Source organism: Mauremys reevesii, linkage group 9 (assembly GCF_016161935.1).
Source record: "Mauremys reevesii isolate NIE-2019 linkage group 9, ASM1616193v1, whole genome shotgun sequence".
Classification (NCBI taxonomy): Eukaryota; Metazoa; Chordata; order Testudines; family Geoemydidae; genus Mauremys; species Mauremys reevesii.
The window spans coordinates 79,872,307-79,897,317 of NC_052631.1; the positions used below are offsets into that span (position 1 = coordinate 79,872,307).

At 45.3% G+C, this 25,011-nt stretch overlaps 1 long non-coding RNA gene across 1 annotated transcript; it reads left to right on the top strand.

Annotated features, from left to right (window-relative positions):
• The first annotated feature begins 562 nt into the window (after nt 1-562).
• Nucleotides 563-13,987, top strand: LOC120372276. Its single transcript, XR_005584829.1, has 2 exons — nt 563-719; nt 13,531-13,987. It is a non-coding gene; the product is annotated as an uncharacterized LOC120372276 (long non-coding RNA).
• Nucleotides 13,988-25,011: the final 11,024 nt, after the last annotated feature.

Genomic DNA, 25,011 nt, shown 5'->3' on the forward strand with positions numbered 1-25,011 from the left:
GATCACAGTATTAAATGCACCCACAGTATAAGGAGGTGCAATGCCCATGGGCTCTGTTTTCTATCCAGAATGAATCTGGCCCCTGGTCTACAAAAATGAGTGGTGGGTCATTTATCACTTTTCATCACAGAATATCAAGGTTAGAAGGGACCTCAGGAGATCATCTAGTCCAACCTCCTGCTCAAAGCAGGACTGATCCCCAACTAAATCCCCAAATGGCCACCTCAAGGCTTGAATTTACAGCCCTGGGTTTAGGAGGCCAATACTCAAACCACTGAGCTATCCCTCCTCCGTGACTGAATTTTCTGGGATTTTAAGAAAGGCTTACATGTGACTTTTAAGTCAATTGAATACCACTCCATCCCCAAACAGTAGCACCAACGGTACCCCGGCAGCGGCAGATCCAGCTAGTGCAGCCACCTTCCTGGAGGGAAGCCCAGCACCAGAACATTTTGTATGGGTGGAGCGGGCCATTAGTGAGGTAGCTTTGGAGCAACCAGTGACATCAGTGGGCAGAGGGCTTCTGGGGAACCAGAGAGATTCAGGTGGATACGATGGAATCCTCTCAGCTCAACTTTCAACTGCCAGAGCATAACGTTCTTCTGTGCGCCTAGTAGCTTGCCTTTGAATGTAGCACTTGTGACAGCGAGGACTAACAGCACTGCCATGAAGGCATGGTGAAGGATAATGGGTGCTTTCTCTAAAAGAGGCATACACAGGTAATATGGCTCACCTCGGTCACTACCCTACCATAACTTGCAGGTTACAGTCCCGATATGCCCACACCCGCTCTCACCCCAGCTCACCAGAAGAGCAAGAGTCCTCCAGCGTTGCAAGGCAGTGTCACAGTTATGAGGAGGTACAATGACCAACCAGCCTGAATCTTTAGCTAAGTTCAAGGTCACAACCTGGCCCTCTGAGAGAGGAAATAGGTGGATAATAGGGGTTGTTTTTCATTTCATCTGCAGCTGCATCTATCCTGGGTTGCAGCTGAAGTGCTGCTCCCCCCTGGGAAAGGCTGACCATATGCTATTTCCAGCCTGGTCACAAATGGACCAGTGTAAAGGAATGAATCTCATGTCTACCCAGAGCTGATCCCAGCATCCCAAGGGAAACTGCCTGATACCCTGGGATAATCCTCTTTAGGTTGCTGAGTCTCTGAGAGGGACCTAAGGAAGTGACGTCCCCTGGCCTCCTGTCAGACAAGGATGTCTCTGGGGGAAGATTTGGAACCCAAGATAGTTGGGTTTGAGGGTTGTTAGCTGGGAGCACATGCTTGCTACAGCCATAGGGCCCTCCATGGATGTGAAGTCGCTCAAAGTAATTTACAGATGCCCCTGGACTGGTCAGCTGCAGGGATGAAACCTGGGGCATCATAAGCCAAAGATCAGCTCTATTAGCTCAGAGGTAGTGATAGACCAAGAAACTTCTATGTATGGTCTTGCCACATGAGAGAGACAAAGAAGGGTCATAGTTGTAAGGGTTTTAGGTGGGGAATGCTGCTTTTTTGACCCTGAAGACTTCTGTTCCCTGGTGGGAGATGCACCTGGAACTGCTCCGGTGAGAAGGAAGTGGACATGCATCCCTGGCTGGTGGTTTGTGTGCCTCTCAGGCTAAGGGACTAGAGGGAAACCAGATCTGACTAATACCGTGGGCAAGGGTGGGAACCAGGGCCCAACCAGCTGTCTCATGACAGATATGAAATCAAAGATGCCAAGGACACTCCTGAGTAGACACCAAGGGCCAAATTCACCGGCGGTATGTACAGTAGTGCAAAGGAGAATAAGGGAACTGGTGGCATGTAGACCTTCTTCCAGACTCTCCAAGGAAAAATCTGTCTTTTCTTACACTGGTGAAATGCCAGTGACGTAGTCCTGTACTGTGTGAGAACTTTTATGCTAGCTTATACTCTGTAGATCCACTTAGCAATGTGTAACTTACAGCCCTTTTCATTTCACCTCAGAACTTAGCTCTTCCTGCTTAACATGTTTTGCTGTTAAAGATCTTTCCAGTGACACAGTACTGACAGACTGACTGACAGACAGACTGTGCCATGAAATTACTGCCATATGTACTTGCCCTCAGCAGCCCCTATCCACGGGCAGGCGTGGGGGGGGAGTAAATGGGGAGGGCAGCCTTTTCCCTCTGTCAAACAATTCCAGCCAACTAATTATTTCAAACAGGGGCTGTTCTGCATCAGACTTGGTGGTTGAGAAACAAATCCCACCAGTGTTTCTCCATTAATCAGACTGTTAATAGTCTTTTAATAAGGAAAGAAAACAAATATGTCAAGACAGAAAAATGGGAAGGATTCAAAGGAAAGCAGGATAAGCCGTGAATGAATGGTCTGTGGCCCTGTTAAAAATATGCAGGTTTGCCTAAGGCACGGCCCTCATTTGAGCTAATCTTACTAATGCCATCTGGTTTCATGCTTATAATGGCATCCTTGTCAATGTCCGTCACTGGCAGACTAGACTGTGTAGGACCCTGCATGTGTGTGTGTGTGTCTCTCTCTCTCCCCTCTCCAAGCTGTGTTCAGTATTGCAACCTGTTACATAAGTACATAGGCTCTCACATCTTAAATGATCCCAATACACTTCACAGACTACTGTGACTATATGTGTATTAGAGGTGGCGCAGATAGAAATGTCTATAGTTAGGGTTGCCAGATAGTTTCCATTATAAAACTCTGTTTTCAGTTGCTTACACTTTTGCCCAACTTTATCTGTTCAGGTGGAAATCTGACATACTAGCCATCTGCCTCAGGCTGAATTTATTTATTTATTTTCAATTAGGGCTATCAAGAGATTTTAAAAAATCATGATTAAAAATATTAATCACAATTAATCACACTAATAGAATACCACGTATTTAAATATTTTGGATGTTTTCTACATTTTCAAATATATTGATTTCAAGTATAACATGGTATACCAAGTGTGCAGTGCTCACTTTATATTTATTTTTGATTACAAGTACTTGCACTGTAAAAAAAAACAAAAGAAATTGTATTTTTCAATTCACCTAATACAAGTACTGTAGTGCAATCTCTTTATCGTGAAAGTTGAATTTACAAATGTAGAATTATGTACAAAAACTGCATTAAAAATAAAACAGTGTAAAATGTTAGAGCCTGCAACTCCATTTGGTCCTACTTCTTGTTCAGCCAATCACTCAGACAAACAAGTTTGGTTACATTTGCAGGAGATAATGCCACCTGAAAGTGAGAACAGGCATTCTCATGACACTGTTGTAGCTAGCATCGCAAGATATTTACGTGCCAGATGCACTAAAGATTCATATGTCCCTTCATGCTTCAACCACCATTCAAGAGTACATGCATCCATGCTGATAACAGGTTCTGCTTGCTAACAATCCAAAGCAGGGCAGACTGACGCATGTTCATTTTCATCATCTGAATCAGATGCCACCTGTAGAAGGTTGATTTTCTTTTTTGGTGGTTAAGGTTCTGTAGTTTCCGCATTGGAGTGTTGCTCTTTTAAGACTTCTAAAAGCATGCTCCACACCTCAGCCGTCTCAGATTTTGGAAGGAACTTCAGATTCTTAAAACTTGGGTCGAGTGCCATAGCTATCTTTAGAAATCTCACATTGGTATCTGATTTGTGTTTTGTGAAATCTGCAGTGAAAGTGTTCTTAAAATGAACAACATGTGCTGGGTCATCATCCGAGACTGCTATAACATGAAATATATGGCAGAATGCAGGTAAAGCAGAGCAGGGAACATACAATTCTTCCCCAAGGAGTTTTGTCACAAATTTAATTATTTAATCGTTATTTTTTTTAATGAGCTTCATCAGCATGGAAGCATGTTCTATGGAATGGTGGCTGAAGCATGAAGGGGTATATGAATGCTTAGCCTATCTGCCACATAAATACCTTGCAATGCCAGCTACAAAAGTGCCATGCGAATGCCTGTTCTCACTTTCTGGTGACATTGGGCTAGTCTACACTCGCAACACTAAAGTGCTGCCATAACGTGGCTTTTGTGGTCGTGGCAGAGTGCTGGGAGAAAGCTCTCCCACTGTTCTAAAAAAACCACCTCCACGAGGGGCGTAGCTCCCAGCGCTGGGGCACTGTTTATACTGGCACTTTACAGAGCTGAAATTTGCTGCGCTCAGGGGGGTGTATTTTCACCCCCCTGAGCGAGAAAGTTGCAGAGCTGTAAATTGCCAGTGTAGACAAGCCCACTGTAAATAAGAAGCGGGCAGCATTATCTCTTGTAAATGTAAACAAACTTGTTTGTCTTAGCAATTGGCTGAACAAGAAGTAGGACTGAGTGGACTTGTAGGCTCTGAAGTTTTACATTGTTTTGTTTTTGAGTGTAGTTGTGTAACAAAAAAAATCTACATATGTAAGTTGCACTTTCACAACAAAGAGATGGCACTACAGTGCTTGTATGAGGTGAATTGAAAAATACTATTTCTTTTATCATTTTTACAACGCAAATATTTGTAATAAAATAATATACACTTTCATTTCAATTACAAGACATATATGAAAATGTAGCAAAACATCAAAAATATTTAATACATTTCAATTGATACTCTATCGTTTAATAGTGCGATTAAAACTGCGATTAATTTGTTTGAACTAATCGCGTAAGTTAACTGCGATTAATCAACAGCCCTATTTTAAATTTCAGCAAAAATAGTTCAGCTGCTTTTCAGAATGAGATTAGGGGAAAATATATTGTTTTGCTATGTTGACAAAATACCTCCATCCATTTTGTTGAGAGGTTGTGGAGCAGGGACTTGAAATTTGACAAGGGCTTGCCTTAGTATCAGAGATGTGGTCCTGTAGAAATAATAGTATGTTATCAGCTAAGTAAAGACTGTATCATAATGCATATGTCAAAGGGATGAATTAAAGTTGCAGAGGAGATCTTAATTCAGGCATTTCCTATCTTTGGAATGCTGGACTTTGCAACCTTGCCATTCTTTAATATATTTTTGTACACAATATACAAACACAACAGTACACACATGCTGTATGGCTCACTTCCCCTATTGCTGAAATGCAGCCACTTCTGGAGAAGAAAGTAACAACTATTTAGCAGACTGCAACAGCACTATACAACAGTTGAATACAGGAAGAAGAGAAGAATTCTGTATCCTGCTGAACATGCAGTGAGGATTTGGGAGGTAGAGTGTACTCAGGCAGGAACCTGACAAGATTGCTGGAGCCACACTCCTTTCACTTGTAAAAAGTGCAATGGGATCTGTATTGATCACAGGTGAGCAGGAGCTTGGATTCTTCTCCTCTCCGTGGGGCACAAGGCCTCTTAGCACCATGCTGGAGCGGTGGTTCAGAACTACACTGCTTTCTGCAGGACTGGGATGGTCCATGAAGGCCTTCCATCTTAGCTGACTCTGCTCCTCTTTTGAGATGTGAAATGATCACACAATCAACTAGTATGAAGCTTGGCAGGACTCCTGAAGGTATGAGACAAACCGCATGGAGTCACTCACTCCCTGGGGCATGAGGTTAGTGTTCTGGCTTACAGTAAATGGGCCTGCCTATGCAGAATTGCTCACAGATGATGCTATCCCTGCACACTCAGCCTGTAATGTCCTTGTGGACTGTAGTGGGATGAGGAGAGGGCTGGAGGGCTGGGAGAACAGCCCAGGCTGAGTGGGAAGCAGGCTCAGCTGGGGCCCTGCCCCAGTTAGGACCCATCTGGCCCTATAAAGGCTTGAGCCAGAAGCTCAAGCAAACAGTCTCTCTCTGGCTGTAGAGGGAGAAGGGCCTGGCTGCAGGGAGCTAGAGACAGAGTACCAGAGTGGAGCAAGGCTGGGCTGGGCTGGGGAAAGGCAGAGGAGCTGGGGAGCTCCAGCCTGGAAAACCCTAGGCTATGGCCTAGTATTGGGCTATTAGGTACTGGGGGTTGCAGAGGGCAGCCCAGGGATAGGCAAAGGCAGCAGGTCCAAACCCTCCTTGCCAGTGATGAGTAGGCTGATACTGCAGTCTGCCCCAGGGCGCAGGGGCTAGACAATGACTGGCAGCAGCTGTATACTGAGGTGAGGTGGGGATAGTTGGGGGGAGTTCCCTGGAGAGGGGAGACCCAAAGACTGAGGGGTTACTGCCAGGGAGCAGCACCCCAGATAACAGGGCATGGGGTCTGGGAGGGATGTGGGGGCCAGCGGTAAGGTGGATCACCAGCCTGCAGGGGGTGCTCCAGGTTGCAGGAAGAGCTAATTCCTGGAGACGACCAGCAGGGGGGTGCCACAGGGGTGAGTCCCACACCCTTACATGGACCATTTTCTCATGGTCACTAAGATAGGGTTCCTTTCTACCAGCTTTCCATGCCCTCATGTGGCTGTGCCACACAGCTCCTCCCCACCCCCTCAGAGTTCCACTCATTTCAGCTGGTGCTTGTCATTCTCGGTGCAGCTGTGATGGAGTCACAACTCAGTATGGAACGGTTCCAAGCATTGCCTCCCGTGTGCATCATTTTGCTGAACTCTCGACCTTTCCTAACCTGGACTGAGCATGCATGTTAATCCTGAGAGGATGGAAGCTCTAGAGAGACTCTTCACGTGATGCTTTTTAAGGTTTCTTGCCACATTCAGCCAAAGCAAAATCCCTTCAAAGCCCCAGCCCAATGCAGCAGAACTAATTTGAAATGTCACTGAGGTCATGCCTGGCTTCCCCAGCCATTACCCTGCTTCTCAGCCTACACTGGGTTTATTTACATAGTCACATGTATTTAAGGCCCAGATCTCTGCTAGATGATGGGGTGCAGTGGTCTGCACAGTGAAGGAAGCCCAATGTTTGCATAGCTCACAGCCCTGTGTAGGGATGCAAAAGGAAGGGGGACAGGGTGGAATAATTCAGAGGGGCTTCTTGTTCAAGGCATTTTATGGGGTAGAAATCTTAGGAGACCTGGCTGTTCCTCTGCAGGATTTACCTTTTTTGTCCCTAGCTGAGCTTTGTTGTAAATATACTGAAAAGAGCCTTTCCTCTCTAGCCAGATCCTCAGCTGATGTAGATCCATTCAAGTTAATTATGCTGATTTACACCAGCTGAGGAGCTGAGTATTTCTCAGCCTTTGTTTCTGCACCCTATGGCACTCAAAAAGCTCAAAGGTGCAGGGGATTTTTTGTTTTCAGATCATTTGGTCATTCACCTGTTCCGTGCTGATCAACAACTCCTTGAAACCCTGACTACGTATGCAACCAAATTCATACTGGGAGGGAATTTGAACTCAGTTATCCAATGTCAGTTCATTGGAGTTGCTCTGGTTTTGTGTGACTGAAATCAGAATCTGCTCCGGAATGACCCAAAGATGCTTGAAAGTATTTCCCACTGGAATCCTTAGATGAAATCCTCCACTCTTAAACCAGCACCCTCTAAAAACATTCCTGAGCAAACAGATGCATCTTGCATTACGTCCAAAAACTCAAAAGGCTGGTTGGAACTACAAGGAAAAAGCTAGCTCCAAAGCTGAGGGCTGTCTGCAGAAAACACACAACTCCTACCCCTCAACCTATCAATCAAGGAGTTGTAAATCCCAGTTGACCTCAGATGGTGGGGTACCCCAACCCAAAAATGACTGCAAATGGCTTCCTCTGTGCAAGTCTTTACAGGTCTCTTGGATAACTTCAGACTCTGAAGGGCTCTACAGATTAAAACCAACACTTGAGTTGCACCTGGGTGTGAGTCAGACAGTTCTGTCTCTAAAGCACAGGTGTAATATGCTTCCTGAGTAGGCAGCTGCCTCCTCCACCTGCTGATGTTGCTATGTGATTTTGAGGGTAGCCCTAAAATACTTAGCTGAGTTTTCTAGAACTTTTTGGGGCACAGATTATGGGCTCAGTTCTTCTGCCCAACCAGTTTTCCTATTCCCTTCTTTGCAGGCCTCAGAGGGCAGGGGACAGCATCACTCCTGGTTCCTGGAGGTCTCCAGAGCTCTATCAGGCTGAGTTTTGCCTTTTGTTTCCCTTGCTCATCTATACTTTGCAGCTGGGCAGGAAGGATATAGTCACTCACACAAGTGCTTCTCTTGTTCTCTGTGCACTCAGTAGAAAACTCCATGTTCATGGGCAGTGATGGAAATGTGAAAGCAGCCAGCTCCACACTTAGGGTGACCAGATGTCCTGATTTTGGGGTCTTTTTCTTATATAGGCTCTTATTACCCCCCACCCCCTATCCCAATTTTTCACATTTGCAGTCTGGTCACCCTAGCTGCACTGCTTGGGGATGCATAAATGCTACAATGAGGGTGAATTAGTTCATCTTTGTACTTTGTTGATTTGAGAACTAGTTAGTTATTTTTAAAAGTTTTTTTGGGGGGGAGGGGGGCTGGAGTGCACCTGGCAAGGTTAGGGTTAAAACTTCCTCTGCACTGACTGCATAGCCTGTGAGAGAGGAGCATAGTTGGGCTCAGCTGAGACCAGTTACTGCTAAGGGCAGTGAAGTGGAACTGAGAGAGGAGGAAGCCACGGGGTGGACAAATCCAGTCAGTGGGAAGGGTGTGTTAATATTCAAATAATCCCTTGGGGCAGGCTGGGGTAAAAATACAGACCCGAACTGCTGCAGACTCAACAGACAGAAAAGCCTCTGGTCTTTTGAATGTTTGTTTCTGACAGGAGCCTCCTAATTTCATTTTTAGCTACTCTCTGCCTAGCCACTTGGGTTCTGTGACCCTGCAGCTGGGGTCTGACACAGATCCCCAAAGGGACAGTTTGCTATTTGTTCCTAATATATGGGCTGTGGGACCATCCTATTTGGGGGCCTATGGGCAAAAGGGCTGTTTAAACCTCTGGCTTTTGTACCTCTGACCAGCCAGTTGTCCTGCACTCTAGGAACCTAGGAATTACTGCACTGGATCAGCTCTGGGATCCAACTAGTGAAGTCTCCTGTCTTCAGCACTAGCAGTGGCTTCAGAGGAAGGTGCAAGAAACTCCATACTAGACAGTTATGTAGTAACCAGCCCCCTGGGGATGTTCCTTCCTTAGCCTCCATCAGTTAGTGCTTGGCTTATGGCCTGGAGCATGCAGGTTTAAATCCTTTTTTTCTAGCTAATGTAAATGTGGTTGTTCTCATTAGCCACATGCATGGCTAGTCCAAGGCTGTGGAGCTGACTAACCTATGACAGGAATGCTTAAAAGCAACACAGCCAGGTCTTAGGAGACGTCATAGTAACTTTAATTAACAGGCTGAGCGGAGATGGATCTTACAGCTTGCAATGTCAACAAGGGAAGCAGTTTTGCTACCAGTGCCTTTTCACTACTGTTAGTTTAAAGACTTTAATTTGATACATTTTCATGAAAACAACTTATTTATGAGCTAGGCATAGTGCGAGCTATTTTCTCCATCCGATTAGTCCAGTCCTGGGAATCGTCAGCAAACCCTGTTAGCTCTTCTAATGCACCTCATGCCTGACCTACAGCATCCCACTGTGCACTAGGCACAGAAAGAGTTAATCAAAGATCCCAGGACAGCTGGCTGTAGCGCTAATTCTCACTTCTTCAGTAAAGCACTTACCTGCCTTGTCTTCCGGCTCCTCCAGAATCTCTTATTGACATTCTGGCTGCACTTTTCCCTGCACTTGTTTATTTACACACACCCGATTTGAGGCCCCAGGAAGTCACGGGACCACCTTGTCATCTTCCTCCTAGCCATGGCCAAGGTGGCCATTCGTAACACCAGGGAGAGGAGGTTGGCAGAGGCAGGGACCTGCAACTGTGGGGCTGTTTTTTGTTCATGTATCCGGGCAGAGTTCCTGTGGGCAGCGTCCACCGGCTCTCTCAATGCCTTAGAGGAGCAATGGGCACTGTCCGGGGTTCTCTGCTCAGTGTCCCCTTCTGGTTCTCTAGTTTTGGCCGCTTGACCCCCATGCCTGTTCCTGTTACTGCATTTGTTGTCCCCCAAACTCGGTTGGGTTCTGGGTTTAGTAGCCCCTCCCTAGGCCGGGGGAGGGACTTTTAGCAGTGTCTCCTTGCTCAAAAGGACTACAGCTGCCTCTTTGCTTGTCTTTCCTCTGTGCACGACTCCACTCACTAGTCCTGGGCCCTACACATTCTGTTAAGGCAGCTTGTTCATGACCAAGTGTGTTTCACAGCCAACACTTATATCATGAAGATCAACTGCACTCTTGTTATTGCAGGCCTGTAATATATAGTAGATGGATCTTTATAAACTTTGATTTCTGTGTGTTTGGGAGGGAAATAGAAAGAGAGGTTTCAAAGTCGACATTGTATCTTTATTTATAGTGCAGAGTGAGGAGGGTCCAGGCAGCTAGCACAAGAAACCTGATCACAGCTGTAAATGCTCTGTCTCCAATCCTGCAGTGCCAGAGGCTGCCTGCAGCAGGTTTCGGCCATTCACACCCTAAAGGTTGGCCTGGCATCACAGAGAACATTTTCCACTTTTCAAGCTGTATTAGATCCCTTTCCTAAGATTCCCAACAATCACAGCCTGGCTTCAGAAGAGCAAAAAGCCACAGCGGGGAGGGGGGATGATTTTAAAGAAAGAACAAAAGACAAACAGGAAATCTAACAAGGTTAACATTCTGCTGCTGTTCTACTAAGGAGACTGACAGGGCAGGTGGAGAGGAGCCTGGAGCGGCTGTGAGTGCAGGTGAGAGAAATATCAAACCACACCAGGAACAAAGACTAGAGAAAAGAACTTGGGGAAAGGCTTCACATCAGCAAGTCTGTTAGTGAGTGAGATTAAAGAGCACCTGCCACATCCCCAAAAGGTTGTATTAAAAATCTGGGAGGAGCTGCTATTAGTGAAAAGAGCTAATGAAGACAGATGGCTGTGGGGGAAATCCAGACACTTGCTACTCCAATGTTCAGTCCCAAAATACACACACATGTAGCTAATTATAAAATTATTCATTGGAGTGAAATATGCACTTGTCACAGATAACAGGTTTCTTTTCAGGTGGCTACTTAGAGTTAATTAGGAAGATAAGATTGGTGGAACACAGAGAAAGTTAGGGGCTTTAGTTAATACAGAAAAATCAATATACATAAATATAAGACTTAAATAAGTATAGTAAAGTGGCAAAGAGTTCTGTGGCACCTTATAGACTAACAGACGTTTTGGAGCATGAGCATCCAACGAAGTGGGTATTCACCCACGAAAGCTCATGCTCCAAAATGTCTGTTAGTCTATAAGGTGCCACAGGACTCTTTGCTGCTTTTACAGATCCAGACTAACATGGCTACCCCTCTGATACAGTAAAGTGGTTTCTTGTATTGTTCATATTTACAATCTTACGTTGTGGAGACCATTAGAAACAAAGATGGAAGGAAAAGTAAGCGTAGCACATTAAAGAGGTGGTCCTGCTTCTGTTTACGTTGTCTCGGGGAACCAATGTACCCAAAAATTAGAGAACTAGACTGGATCTTTTAAAACCCCTTCTTTATGTAACTATTTGAATACACAACCGTTTTTAATCATCTTCTGTGACCATAACAAGATTAATACCTACCCATAATCTATATGTGGCATTCTGGATATCCCTTAGTGTCTAATCATTAATATTAATAACTTGCACCAGTCAATTCTTAATAATTCCTATACATTGTTTTGGTCTAACCACATAGTTATTGCCTAGTTACCATATTGCAAAAAGCCTCCAAGCCCCTTCTAACTTGAGCAACTTGTGGTCATTTGTTTACTCGCACAGAAGGAGAAGGCATAAATTGTGACCTGGATTATAAATCCTTCAGGCCTATGTCATGTTAACTAAAAAAAACCCCAGCCTTAGTATGACTACCACCAAACCTCTCACACTAGGCCTCACACCAATAAAACAGGCTTACTAACCCATTATTTATATTCTCCTATTGCCCATTACAGCTTCAATAACTTCCATTATTACCTCTGTAAGCACAATTAGCCAATAAATTATATTGTACACAAAACTTACAGACCCATCATGATCAGGTCATGGGGTCAGTGCGCACACACATGCACTCTCTCTCTCTCTCTCTCTCTCTCTCTCTCTGCCAATGAACCTCATTGCTGCCCTGTGTTATCCCTGGGCTCCCCATGCACAGTCCTGCTGATGCACTTCAATCCCAACCTGTAGAACCCCCTTTGATTCCAGTCCTGGACCCCTCACATAGCTGTTAGTGCCCCCACAGCCCCAACCTGCTGCAGCATCTGCTGTTCCAGTGCTGAGCCTCTCTCTGCGGCAAAGACTGCGACTCGCGTTAGGTGGGCATAATGGTATGTGCTGAATGCACGCACGTTCCGAAGAGTCTGGTATGAAAACCTATCACAGTCATTCTCGTGTATAATATAAAGCATATTGGAATCTGGGCCTGCAGAGGAGAAATGCTAGTGCACTAGCCAAGATCCTCCTGTCTCTTTATGATGCATATTACACAATTCGCCAAGTTTTGTCTGATGCTCTTGAAGCATGAACTTTGAACAATGGGCCAGATGTGCCAGTGTCTAAAGGCATTTTACCCGTTACCTCATAACGTAAAGTGCCATAGTGTGTCCAGAAAGGTCATGCCTTAAAGGTATGCCACCAGCTGTGTGCAAATTTTGCCTGGCATCATTAGCACTACAGCTGGCTTCTCCTACAGTCTGTGCCTTGGCTTTTCTAAGTGTGAAGAGGGGAGCATGTCATGAGGAGAAGCAGCAGTAAATCCTTTAGCAATCCTGAATTCTCCGCTATTCACTCAGTTTAAGGACGGCAGGGTACAGAGAGAGAGAAATAGAAGAAGGAATTAAGGACACAGACAGCATATCTGAAATTCCACACAGATGCTCACATACGCATCTGGGTTTGGATGCTCCAGTTTAAGTACAGTTCAGATGAGCCTGCATCACTGAATAGCCTAAGCTCTGGTGACATTGCATATTAAGTAAACAGAGGCTGAAGAGCACCCAAGGTCAGAGGCTGGAAATGTGCAGAATATAATCTGAAAAGGCAAGTGTCTGTCAGTCACTCAGGTGTTAGCAAAAGTTAATGAGAATCTCAGTGTCTGATCTTTTGCACTCAATTCCCTTTCCTAGCCCTCTGTAAGAGGCTAATATCCATTCTGCTGCAGTGCTGTTAATTCTGGGTGGCGCTCCCGCCTTCAGCTTTAATGCGAAAGGAAATCGCTGCATAACATTTTTGCGGCACTTGGGGAAGGTGCTAGACAGGGTTAAGTGGGTGGGATTATTCTGCTCTATGGCCCAGCTAAATGGAAATGGTACAAAGGCAAAATCATCCAAAAAAGTCTCCCTCACACCTCCGAAAACTCATATCTACTCTTGGTTTGTATGCAAAACTTGGCTGTAACCCTTGGAACAGTTCATCCAGCATTTGCTTCTACACCGGTTGTTCCAAAATCCTGGTGGGGGAGAAGGAAGGGACTCTTTCCTGGGTATTAGAATGTCTCGTTTCTCTCCCAAATCCTTGCTCAAAGGGGAAGCAGCAGGAGAAGGAAAGCTACATCACTAAGCTTGCATGTTGCGTATTTTTAACTAAAACAAACTTTCCAATCATGGCATACATGGATTTTCATTGCTCAGCATTTGTTATTGTTTTGCCAGCCTTGAAATGGGACCTGCAGGCACTTTGATAAATGGGTCGAAAGCGTGTCATCGCATCTATCACCTGCTGTTGAAAACCTCTCCCAGCGAGCTGAAAATCCCGGCAGGCATCCTACCGCTCCTGCGGCGACAGTACACAGCAGTGGGGGGGCTATTTTCTCTCCGCATTTGGTCTCCACACTGTCCCAAAAAGCCAACATCCGCCTGAAACCAATGGACGTTAAAGAACAGCTCTAAAGGGTTTGACTGAATAAGAGTCTGTGTCGTCTGCCAGAGAAGTGGAATTAGGGAATGGAAAGGCATCAGCACAGAACATCTGAAAAAACCCCAGCAGAAACGAAATAACAAAAAAGCCCAGAGCTGGAATGTTGTCTTGCTGTGAACTGTATGCAAATACACTAAGCAGATGAGATGTGCAACATTAAACTTGGCAGGCCTGTTCCTTCTGAAATGTAAATCTAAACAAGAGCCTGTGTAGCACTCATACAGGAGCAGCAAACATTTCCTAGTACAAGACAGCCGTTCTGTACACAATCCAGCACAGATTTGCTACTGGTTAAGACCGCAGGTGACATTTGCAGCTTTGATCAAGTCTGAGGAGACAGAAACACATAGGAGCTACTTAGGCCCTAATACAGCAGCCCCTTCCAATCTACAGTGTTAATAATTAACAAACATCAAACCCCCTCGTCAGTGTTTGCTGCATGGATTATTGCATGGCAGCGAAAGAGTTAAGGGGAGATGCCACCTATGCAGGGAGTGGGAAGACAAGTGAGGATTTCATGAGATGTGAATGAATTTATATATGCAAATTAAGAAGGAAGCCAAGTATCATAATGACCTAACTTATGTTCATCCTTGCAATAGAAAATGCTTTGTTTATAAGAACCGCCAGGCCAAATTCACCTCTGAAATCAATGTGGTACCTACCAGAGGCCCTAAAGGCACACTGTCTGGAGATGCTCCACGGTGTTGGGTGGGATCGCCTCCCTCACTGCCTCCATATCAACAGATAGAGGTCATCAGCCATCTCTGCCGCACTATCCCCAGCCCCGCCCTTTGGGACCTTGCAGAGGGTGGCCAATGTCCACATGGGGAGGATGTGTACTGAGTAGGAAGGGGAGGCAGTGGGCAGCCCCAGGATGGGGCTGGGAGGAATGGACTCAGGCCCCATAGAGAGTTCCAGCAAATGGCAAGATAGCCTGAGCCTGTATTAGCGTTTCCACAATGTTCCCTCCACCCAGGATGCTAGGGCAGCCACTGACAACAGACGTCCCCCATATGGCCCTTTTGAATGCAGGGAGTCACAGCCAGTGTGGCTGCAGAGGCCCTCTGTGAATATGACCCTGACCTCCTGTGTATCTCTGGGGATCCGGCAGTGAACTATGGGAGTGGGGGAGGTTCCAGTGTCACCTGTCTGACCAAGTAACTGGCAGGAGCTCTGTCCCTGCCACCGCCCTGGTGACCAAGCCCTCACGTTGGAAAAGCTGCGGCTGTGGGGGAAGCAGCTCTTCATACTGGCTCCGGTGATGCACTGTGGCATGAGCTGCTCTGGGTGTGGGGGGATGATGGAGTGTAATTGGCATTTTGGGGATTTTAATGAAACAATAATAATTGTAGTACAGGGCATTTCCTAGGGACTAATGACCAGCTGGGTGGAGCTGATGGTGTGACAGAGGGATCTTAGGGACCACAGCAATTGCCCTGTGTTGAGGGTGTTATTACCATCATAAACTAGAAATGGAAGAGAAAAGCGACACTCAAGCATGTGGGTTTGTTAATGAGTGAGGCAGGGCATTTCCAGAGACTTCGTACCTGGCACCTTAGCCAACCTTTGCTTGGGTCACCACTCTACAGTCCAGTCAGTTTATAATTACTTTTTTTAAATGCTTTTTTTACTTTAATCCTTACAAGGAGCTGCCTGCAACAGGCAATTCCAGCCTGAAACCCCAGGTGAAAACGCCTCTTTTGAACGCATGTGAATCGGACTTTTTTGTGTCAATATTAATATTTGAATACTTCATCTAAAGCACCCAAAGTAGTGTATGAAAAATAAATGACTGCTCACAACCATCTAGGAGGCAGGTAGGCAACCTTAGCCCTAGTGCACAGATGGAGAAACTAAGGCATGGAGTAGTTAATTGACTTGCCACAGAGCAGCAGAGGCAGAGCCAGGAATGTTTTGAGAGGTAGTTCCCCAGCCAATCCCATTTACTAGATTCACACGCTCTCCTTTTTCCTTTGTGTGCACACAGCATCCCTTCGCCTTTCTCAGGTGCTCTGATACCATGGGAGAAATGGTTAGGCAGATTAGGTAGGTAAGTGGATACATGGCTAATTCTTAATGTACCACTCATTGCTTGCTAAGAGACCTCAGCTAGCAGGTCTCCCCCAAAGAGTCCTGTCCTGCCATCCTTGACTGGCCAGGGACTGCAGTAAGGTGGGACCTTAAGTTCGGAAATATGAAGTGAGGAGAATGTGGGTGGGGAAAGCCACCTGGATCCAGAAAATCCTGGAGTGTGGAAAGGAGAGATCTTGAATACAATTTTGTTATCCACGCGGACAGCCTCTTTGGTGGTATCTGACGTGGATCTTTGTAATCATGATTGCTGATTTGGAATAGAAAATTCATCTCTCTGGAGTCAATGTGCAGAGAAAATCCTGCCAAAGACGTAAGGTGTTTCTACATCATGGCTCCAAGGTTGAATACTCTGTCCTTCGAATACGCAGCTTCGAAAGTAAGGAAAAAAATAAACCTCTCTCCAGGCAATACAAATCATGGCCAATACAACCTCACCTCCCCACACACAGCCCCATTCTGGTGGGTGGAGAAGAGGAACTTTGACATACAGAAAGAAGGGGAGGCACGTGGCTTCATTTTCTGTCCGCCCTCATGAAGCTGTGAGAGGGATCTTGGTTGGCCCTGGATGAAGATTGCTGTTCATTAATATAGACTGTGGCCTGAACTCCTAACTTCCTGGGACAGGGAATCCTTCAAGGGACCTTGTTCCCCTGTTCACATTTTCTTTGGCAGATATGGGGCAAATTCCAAACTGGAGTAAACAAATGCAACTCCCCAGACTTTGCTGCAGATGTGCCCCAGGCACCAGGCCTGAACTGGCCCACAGAGTGGTGGGTTGCCACCCCCTTTTCTCCTCATATTGAATAAACTCTGTAAACACAGTCTTATGTTAGTTGTGGAGGTTGAAGCTTTGGCTCTTATGACTCCCTGGGACATCCTGGTTGTGCTTGGATTTCCCATAGATAAGCCTCTATTAGCATAGTCCAACAATGAGCTGGTGCTTCCTGGTCTGTTGTCACTGGCAGTATACCTAAGCGTGCCATCCATAGATTCAGAATTATTCTCTATTCCTGCAATCCAGACAACAGGCCAGGTTGCTGTCCTTGCAATAGCATCATCTCATCTTGCTAGTGTAAGAGTTTCTATCAGCGCTAGGAACACAGTGGGGATGGAACATTTGGAGACTCTCAGCATTTCCACTGACCTGCCACAGACAAAGAGTTTCAGTCTCTGGATTGTGTGCACTCCCAGTTAAGGTTGCTCCAGCAGGTCTCTTTAATAGCCAAGCGGAAGGTGTTCCTGATCTGCAGGACCACTCATCAGGAGTTGTGTGCAAACTGCACGAGCTGGCAGCACAAAGGAATCTGCTCTTGGACTGTGATAAGCTGGTTCCAGCAGTCCCCAGTGAGATGGTTTCATGTCCATTATGGCCAGAATATTCAGAAGGGCTCATCACTCACAACTGAGGCCAGATCTTTGAAAGAACTCTGCTGGATTATGGGTGTTGCTGGGTGCTGAGCACTTCTGAACATCTGGCCTCACAAGTCCCAGGGTTCAGGCCTCAAGACAGAAGAAACAGGAAGGGGAGGCTAAGGCTGCAATGGCAAATGGAATCAGTTTGTGAAGTGAAGCAGAAGGAAGAGGCTGCTTGGCTGTCTGAGCCATCTGCTACTTTAGTTTATGCTTCTGCCTTCCCAATTTCACAAGGGCCTGACATCCTGTTATCTATTTTACCATTGCCCTTTTCCCCCACCCATGCCCCAGGCACAGAAGAGTCAGTCTTCTGGGAGTCTTGCATCCCTGCTGTTTTCAGGGGGAGAAGGTTATGCTGATCATTTAGTTTGCCAGCTCCGGGGGTCATGAGACTTTCCCTTTCTTTTATTGTAATGTCGTTTGCATTTATTTCTGTTAAGGTGCTCAGAGGCCTTTGCACTTTGGTGCTATTGTAGCCTACGTGGCTGTATTCTCCTTAAACAAAAACAGTGAGATTCAGTATTGAGGTGCATGGCTATGAGCTGTATTGCATGTGTCTGCACTGGATGAGTATCCTCCCAAAGTTCCGAGCCAGCATGCACAGCGTAAGAATTATTATGGGTTCTCAGGGGGCCATGCTCTTCTTTTGATGTTCCTGGTGAAGAATCCTGGGGGGATCTTCCCCACATGAATACTACTGTCAACTGATTAAAACTCATGCTTCTAATTTGCCAGATACTGTTTTGACACCATGAGGAAGGATGGTTCAGTGGTTAGGGCACCAGCGTATAACTCCAGAGACCTGAAGTTATTCCACAGATTTCCTGTCCCTCTGTTCCCACTACTTTTCTACCTCCCCAGGTTACAGCAAGGATAAATATATTAAAGATTGGGAGAAGCTTAAATATCATGGTAATGGGGGATAGGTAAGTATCATAGATAGATGTAATGTTTTGTTTGGTTGTGTGGCTGTAATCTGTAGGCAGCACCTAGGAAACAGTCAGACATTCAGTCAAGGAATAAAATTTACTAATGATAAAATGGAAGACAGACACAATCTAGAAAATAAGTAGCACCTTGTGGGTCAGTTATTCCTTTTTGCCCTTACAAGTAAGAGTTCAAATGCAGGCTTGTTATTACATAGTACACGCTGGCCCTTCCCATCAACGATGTGGCTAAACAGCGTCCGAGAGGAGGTGGGAGAAAGAGGGTGGCAGGGGAGGGGATAAGGGGAACGAGGGAAGTGCTGCCAGAGAGGGCTCAAAACTCAGTAATTATACAAGTTCCCCAAAGACTGCGCTCTCTTGAACTATAGCCGTTACCCAATGATTCGTAAAGACTCTTCAGGGACTCTGAGAGGACCATTCAACCATAATTACCTTGGCTGCCTGCCACCACCGGCCTTCCGCTCCGTGCCAGGGGACCTCAAGGCATCACTCCAATTAAGCGACGAAAGCCAGGGAAGTGCACAGAATACATTGTTCTCAGTGAACCAGCCAGTGATTTCCTGCACTGAGAAAGGGAGGGAAATCAGGCCTTGATCAAGCCCTGGGCTCAGCAGTGCTAGGAGGAGGCCAGGAGGAGGGAAGGGGGGAGGACCTGCTGTTTCATTAACGGGGACTGGGCGTGAGTCGTAAAGAAAAGGAAACTTTTCACTCTGCCCCATTTCGGGCCCATAAAGCAGGTGCTGACAGAATTATATGGCAGTTTGTAGCCAGTAGCCCTTTACTTACTAGGTGGCCTCTCTAGACGCAAAACCCGCTTTGCCACAGTTCCCTCTCTCCCAACTGGGGTGGGGGTGCAGATTAGCGGCTTTCAGTTCAGTGCGGGGGGGTGTTCACACAAGCACACCCGCTGTACTCTCACTTTATTGGTGTCTTTGCACCTTGCAGGTTAGGGACGTGTGAAGCGGGAGGGGGAGAGTAAAGCCGGCCTCGCTCTGGGGCAGCGGCTTGTTTAGTTTTATCGCACTTCACTGAACTTCACCCTGGCAACTTGTCACCCGCTGGGCTGTTAAAGTTCCCTTGAGAAATGGGGAATCTATTGCAAATTACTGGTTACTGGATGGAAAAGGTAATCATGTGACATATGATAGATCACCTAGAAGTTGCAGTGATAAGTGCTCTAGCAACACCAAAGGCTGATAGACAGACAGTGCTATAGTAGAGACCCAATACGGGGACAGCTAGACACACAGTGTTAGAAGCTTTTAGAAATACCCCACAAAGACAGGCAGAGAGACATCAGATAGTGCAAAATGCCTTAGAAATACGATAGACCGCTAAATACATGGGTGGTGCATTAGAAATACAACAGATGGATGGACAGAGATAATAGAGAGTCCAAGGCTCCTGATCACTTCTCTGCTAAGTATATGATTTATGCAGTAAGCCTGTGGGGTGCTGGGTGCTGCTATACTGGGACATCCTCAGTCACACTTAGGACTGTAGTGACAAAATTGCCAAGAAAGAGAAGGGGTCATCTTGGAAAACAATCAGAAATCAGATCACTATTCAGGCTGTTAGGCAGAGCAAGGAAGGGCTGCAAGACTGCCAGTGTTATGACAGCACAGAGCATGTCCTAGGGCTCCATGTCCAGCCCTCAGTGACCAGGCCAGCAGGATATAGAAGCACTGTGGGGACCTGCCGCATTCTAGTGACAACTCATAGGATCCAAGTTCTGGGTCCCAAGACGATTCCTCGCTGCTCCATTTGAGAGGGGTGTGGGAAAGCTGCAGGAATTGTACTGTTTTCACCCAGGCGTGGGCTTCATAAAAAATGGCCATTCTCAGAAATGCCAGCATCTGTAATCAAACAAAATGTCATCAAAGAGCAGAGTGGAGCTCTTGGAAATGTGAAAATAAATCCGGACTAAAAGGTACTTGTGCATCTTCAATGAGGCATTTCATGTATTTGACCACACTAAACCCTTAACGAAAGAGAACTCGGGCTCATTACATAGAAATATCAAACCAGCCAAGATAATTATCTCTAATTAGTGCTAATTTAAAAGTGAGGTCTTTTCTATTGCTGAATTGTTGCATATTTCATTACTTCATTAGATACTGTACAGACAATGTAGATAAGAGAATCAGTTCATTGGGATGATATAAATTACATCATCACTTCCCGGAAGCAGGAAGGCGTCTGTCCTGGTAGCACAAATTGTATGTTTAGCAAAATAACCAAAGCAAACAAAGCCAATTGACTCCACAGTTCATCTTCTGGGAAAAGTTCATTTAATATGGTGTTAACATTGTTAAAATTAAAAGAGAACGAAGCAATTAATCAGACAACGGTGTAATCCTGCTGTCTCTGCAAATATCAATCAATTGTGTTTCATTCCAAGTTGCTTTCAGTGGCTGGGATGGTGATGCGAATGCAATACATTCTGGATTCACCCCCCTGAAAGGAAAAGGTCATCAAATCAGGCAATGGCCTCCAAATGACAATGCACATTGGGTAATCATTAATCCTGCTGCAGGCAACTTCCAAACAGCAGGACTGGGGAGCCAGAGATACCCCTGTGGGTAGTGAGACCAAGCTCTCTACACATCAAGACTCATAGGGCCAAATTCTCTGATTGTGTCAATGGACACAGTGGTGTTTTGCCCATTTACGTGGCAGAGAATTTCTCCCATAGAAATTAGCAAAGAAAAGAATTCGCTAGGACATCTAGTCCATCTTTTCCCTCCTATGGCAGACCAGGATAGTTCCCTAGAGGGGACCCTCCAGTGCTTCATCTAGCATAGTTTTAATTGACTCAGGGGATGGAGTGTTCACCACTTTCCTTGGGACACTATTCCTCATCTGAGCACGGTTATTGATAGGGTCTCTCCTGACCTCGTGTCACTTACCGTGGGAAGAAAACTAGCATATTCTGTGCCCCTTCACTCTACTTCCCCACCCTTTCTTCTTGAGACATTGGTGAAGAAGAGGTGGGGACAAGCAGCAGCCTTGTCTTAGGCCTGAAATAGATCCCAGGGTATCAGACTTGGCCCTCTTGGGTCTGTAGGTCTCACTCCCAAGGCCCAGCTTCTTTAGTACCTTTTCCATCTCCTTCCAACCACTACACACAGCCCTTCAGCTTGCCTGATGCCCCAACGGGTGACATCCATGCACCTGGCCCTATCCTAGGAGATAACTGTACCTTGAAATAGAAGAGGAGGGCAGGAGAAATGCTAGGTTCTGCCTCTCAATTCCTTACTGAATCCACTCCACTCATTGGTGAAACCACTTGGTACTCAAAGGAATGATTTGACAGATGGGAACAGGAACTGCCATTTGGGCTTTTGAAGCCCCTTCCCTGTAGCTAAGCAGCATTCAGGTTGGCTGTGATAATGGACATACAGGATTATCAACCATTCCAGAGGGAAAATTCTGGATGGGCAACAAGTGACATTTAAAATGAAGTGATGGTCAGAAAAATGACCATATAAAAATGGATTAACAGACCTGTTCCTTGTGTGTCCCAGAGTCAGGAGCAGGTACTTGACTATTTAAAATAAAATTTAAACACTTACTGCCTTCTATTTTGGTCAGCCCTGATGAGGCAATGTAACATTGGGAAACTGAGCTGCAATCCTATCCCAGCTCTTACACTAGCTACCAAAGCATCAGCTAACTTCTGATTGCAGAGTCATAGGGCCTGATTCTCACCTCACTTACACCCGTTGCATACCAGTGCAATTCCACGGGCTCCAGTGAAGCTATGCCTGATTTCCACTGACATGCCTGAGATCAGAAATGGGAACTTTTTTTCTTACTAGTGATTGATGTGTGCAAAGGAAAAAACCTACCTTAACTTTCAGATCCCATTTTGAGATTGCAAGGCTGGCAGCTAGAAAAATAATCTATTGTAAACTACACATGATCTAAAATCCTTTGTGAGACAACAAGTAACATCTTACTGCAGTTTTTTCAGCATATAACCACACTTTTAAAAGCTTTTACTTGCTACAGCTGACAGAGCGAGGACATATTTGATCTGAGACATTCCCTGGGAAAAGGCACAATAACTTCTAATCCTCTAAAAGTTACTAGGTAGAGATGCAGTAACTGAAGAAAGTAACTGGAAGTATTTGAAGCTATAAGCCACTGTAATTAATCTTTGAAAGAAGGGGAAAGGTTTGAAGTTCTTTGAAGAAGCAAACTTCGGTGCTTTAACATATTTCAGAAGAGTACCTTGAATGAGAATGAAATATGCAAAGGAAGAAACTGTACTGTTAACTGCAGTTACAGCAGGTACATTTGTGAAATAGGCAGATGCTGGGTTAAAAGGGGGAAACCCTGTATAAAATCCCAAACAAAGAGGAACCAAGCAAATAGGGAAAGAATGGAAAGCGCCTCAACAGCATAACATTGAGTCAAACTCATTGAATGATTTGAAAACACTATACATCAAGATGTTCCGCCTACCTCGGAGAAATAGTATCTGAATTCCAGCATTGATTAGCTGTGAGGTTCTTGTTGCTGAAATGCTGTTCATTTGCAGAATTGCTGCTAGAGAAGTTAAATGTGGATAAATAAATAACTGCAAGACAGGAAACATGAGATGGCTAGTGTTTTACTGAAAATGGTAGTTGAATAGGGGCATACTGTACATGGAGGAATCAGCACATTCTTGTTTTTACAGAAAGACAAGAATCATGAGGATTTAATGAACAGTGATTTAACGTATTGATTAATAGCAAGGCTTTCTCCTCTCAATAACGTTTGTCTTGTTAAACAGGCACCTTGTTCTTGTTCGGTCAGTGTCTCTCCTTAGAGTGATTAATGCAAACAGCAGGGATTTTAGGTGCAGCCCATGACTAGCTCAGGGAATGGGCAAATTACTAGCGTCTTGTACTATCCTTTAATCCACCCCCTCAGTTGCATCGCCCAGAGCTCCATCACCCAAGCCGTACTATGGACTTCCTCCATCTTCCCCAAAAGAAGAAACTAGAATGTAACTGCTGCCTACACAAGGCTTTGCCTATAAGGCTCTCTTCTGACATTTGGATATACTTCGGCTCCCACCTCTGCCAAGTCCAGTGTAGAAACATAGAGGTAGAAGGTGGAAAAAAACAAGGCAAACAATGGCCAGTCCTCTTCCCCTGTTGCATGATCCCTGATGAGTGTGGCCTACAGAAAGCTTGGTAAAGCTCCAAGGTCCCAATCAGCACGTCAATGGCAAAGCCAGGAATAGAACTCAGGTCTCCTGACTCTCTTTCCACTAGACCACACCGCCTCTCCACCTGCTACTGTAGTACCAATAACACCAATAATAAAGCAAAGATTCATTTGCCCTTTTAGCCAATTTTTATTTTGCCTCAAATGGTTGTGTAAACACGTATTGCCCTGTACTCCCTGCCTCCCATCACCATGTCCTAATTACTCTAGGTTCTCCTGCCTTCCTACAGGTAGCAGATTGGCCCAGTCTAAATCCTCTTTTATCCTTTATTCTATCTCTTCATCAGCTGTCACCAGACACCGGAAATAATGTTTAGATTTCATGCTCAATATTCTTGATGAAAGTCTAACATCAAAACCTCAGCAGGGTGTCAGAGAAAATCTAAGTGAGGGTATCAGAGGAAGCTATTTCTACAGACCAAAAGAAATCAACAAAGGCTGGTTTTTTGGTGATTTTTTTCCCCCCTGGAGAATAAGTAGGAATAATAAGTTTAGTCTTGGTTTTTTTTTATTATTATCTCCCTTCTTGATATCAATCTCTGCCTTTCGTTATAATAAATATTGATTTGTGCTCTTAGAAAACGACTTCTTCTTCTATCTCCTTCTTATCTTTTTTCAGGCACGCCAGCGAGGGGGTTAGATAGTGAGATATTATTATCTCCGGGAACACCTGTTCTGCCACTTTACTATCTCCTGCAACAGAATTCACACTGTTGGCGCAGCAGGGGAACTGGCCTTTTTTATAATATTCTTTTCCTTTTCTTGATGGTGAAAGGTGCTATATTGACAGCCCCAGAGGCTGAGGTGCTCTGCTTATCCACACAGAGGCACAGCAGGTGTAGACACACCAATACTCTTGCTCTTTCCTGGCCTACCCTGACTAATCTGGGACTTAACTGCCATTTTGGTTAACACTGGAATGACCTAGGGACGGGTATTAAATGACATTGACTAGCTATGCCCCTGCAATTCTTTGTCAGTTTAAGGGTGAGCCATGAGCTGATGTCATTTTTAAGGATATGGCCAGTGTCAATGTCCCAAAGCCTTATGGGAGAAGCCCCATATGTTTGTTGAAAGATTGGCTCAAAGAGGTCCCCAAAGTCTGGCTTCTTCTCTTACCTGTCCTAACCTCCTGGGTCTTAAAAACCAGCCTTATCATCTCCTGATAATGGGTTTTCTCATAAGCATCTGACTAGATAGTAAATTCCTCGGGGAAATGAGCTTGTGTTCTGGTGTGTCTGTAATGTGCCACACACTGTCTTAATTGTGATCATTACTGAATTTCTTCAGTGCTAACAGGAATGTGCTCAGCATTGTACAAGAAGCAAAATTAACACAGCCCTTGCTCCAAAAGAGCTTCCAGATTACAAGATAGACACAGAGGAGACAGAACTCCCTGGGAAGCCTGGAGGCAGAGGGAATGTCAGAGGGCTTGGTTTGTATTGTCAGCTTGTTGTGGGCATGACAGAAGGAAGGAATCTTTAGGGAGGATGTTGTTTTGGAGAAGGAGGCAGCTTGCGGAGCCAGGAGGGAGAG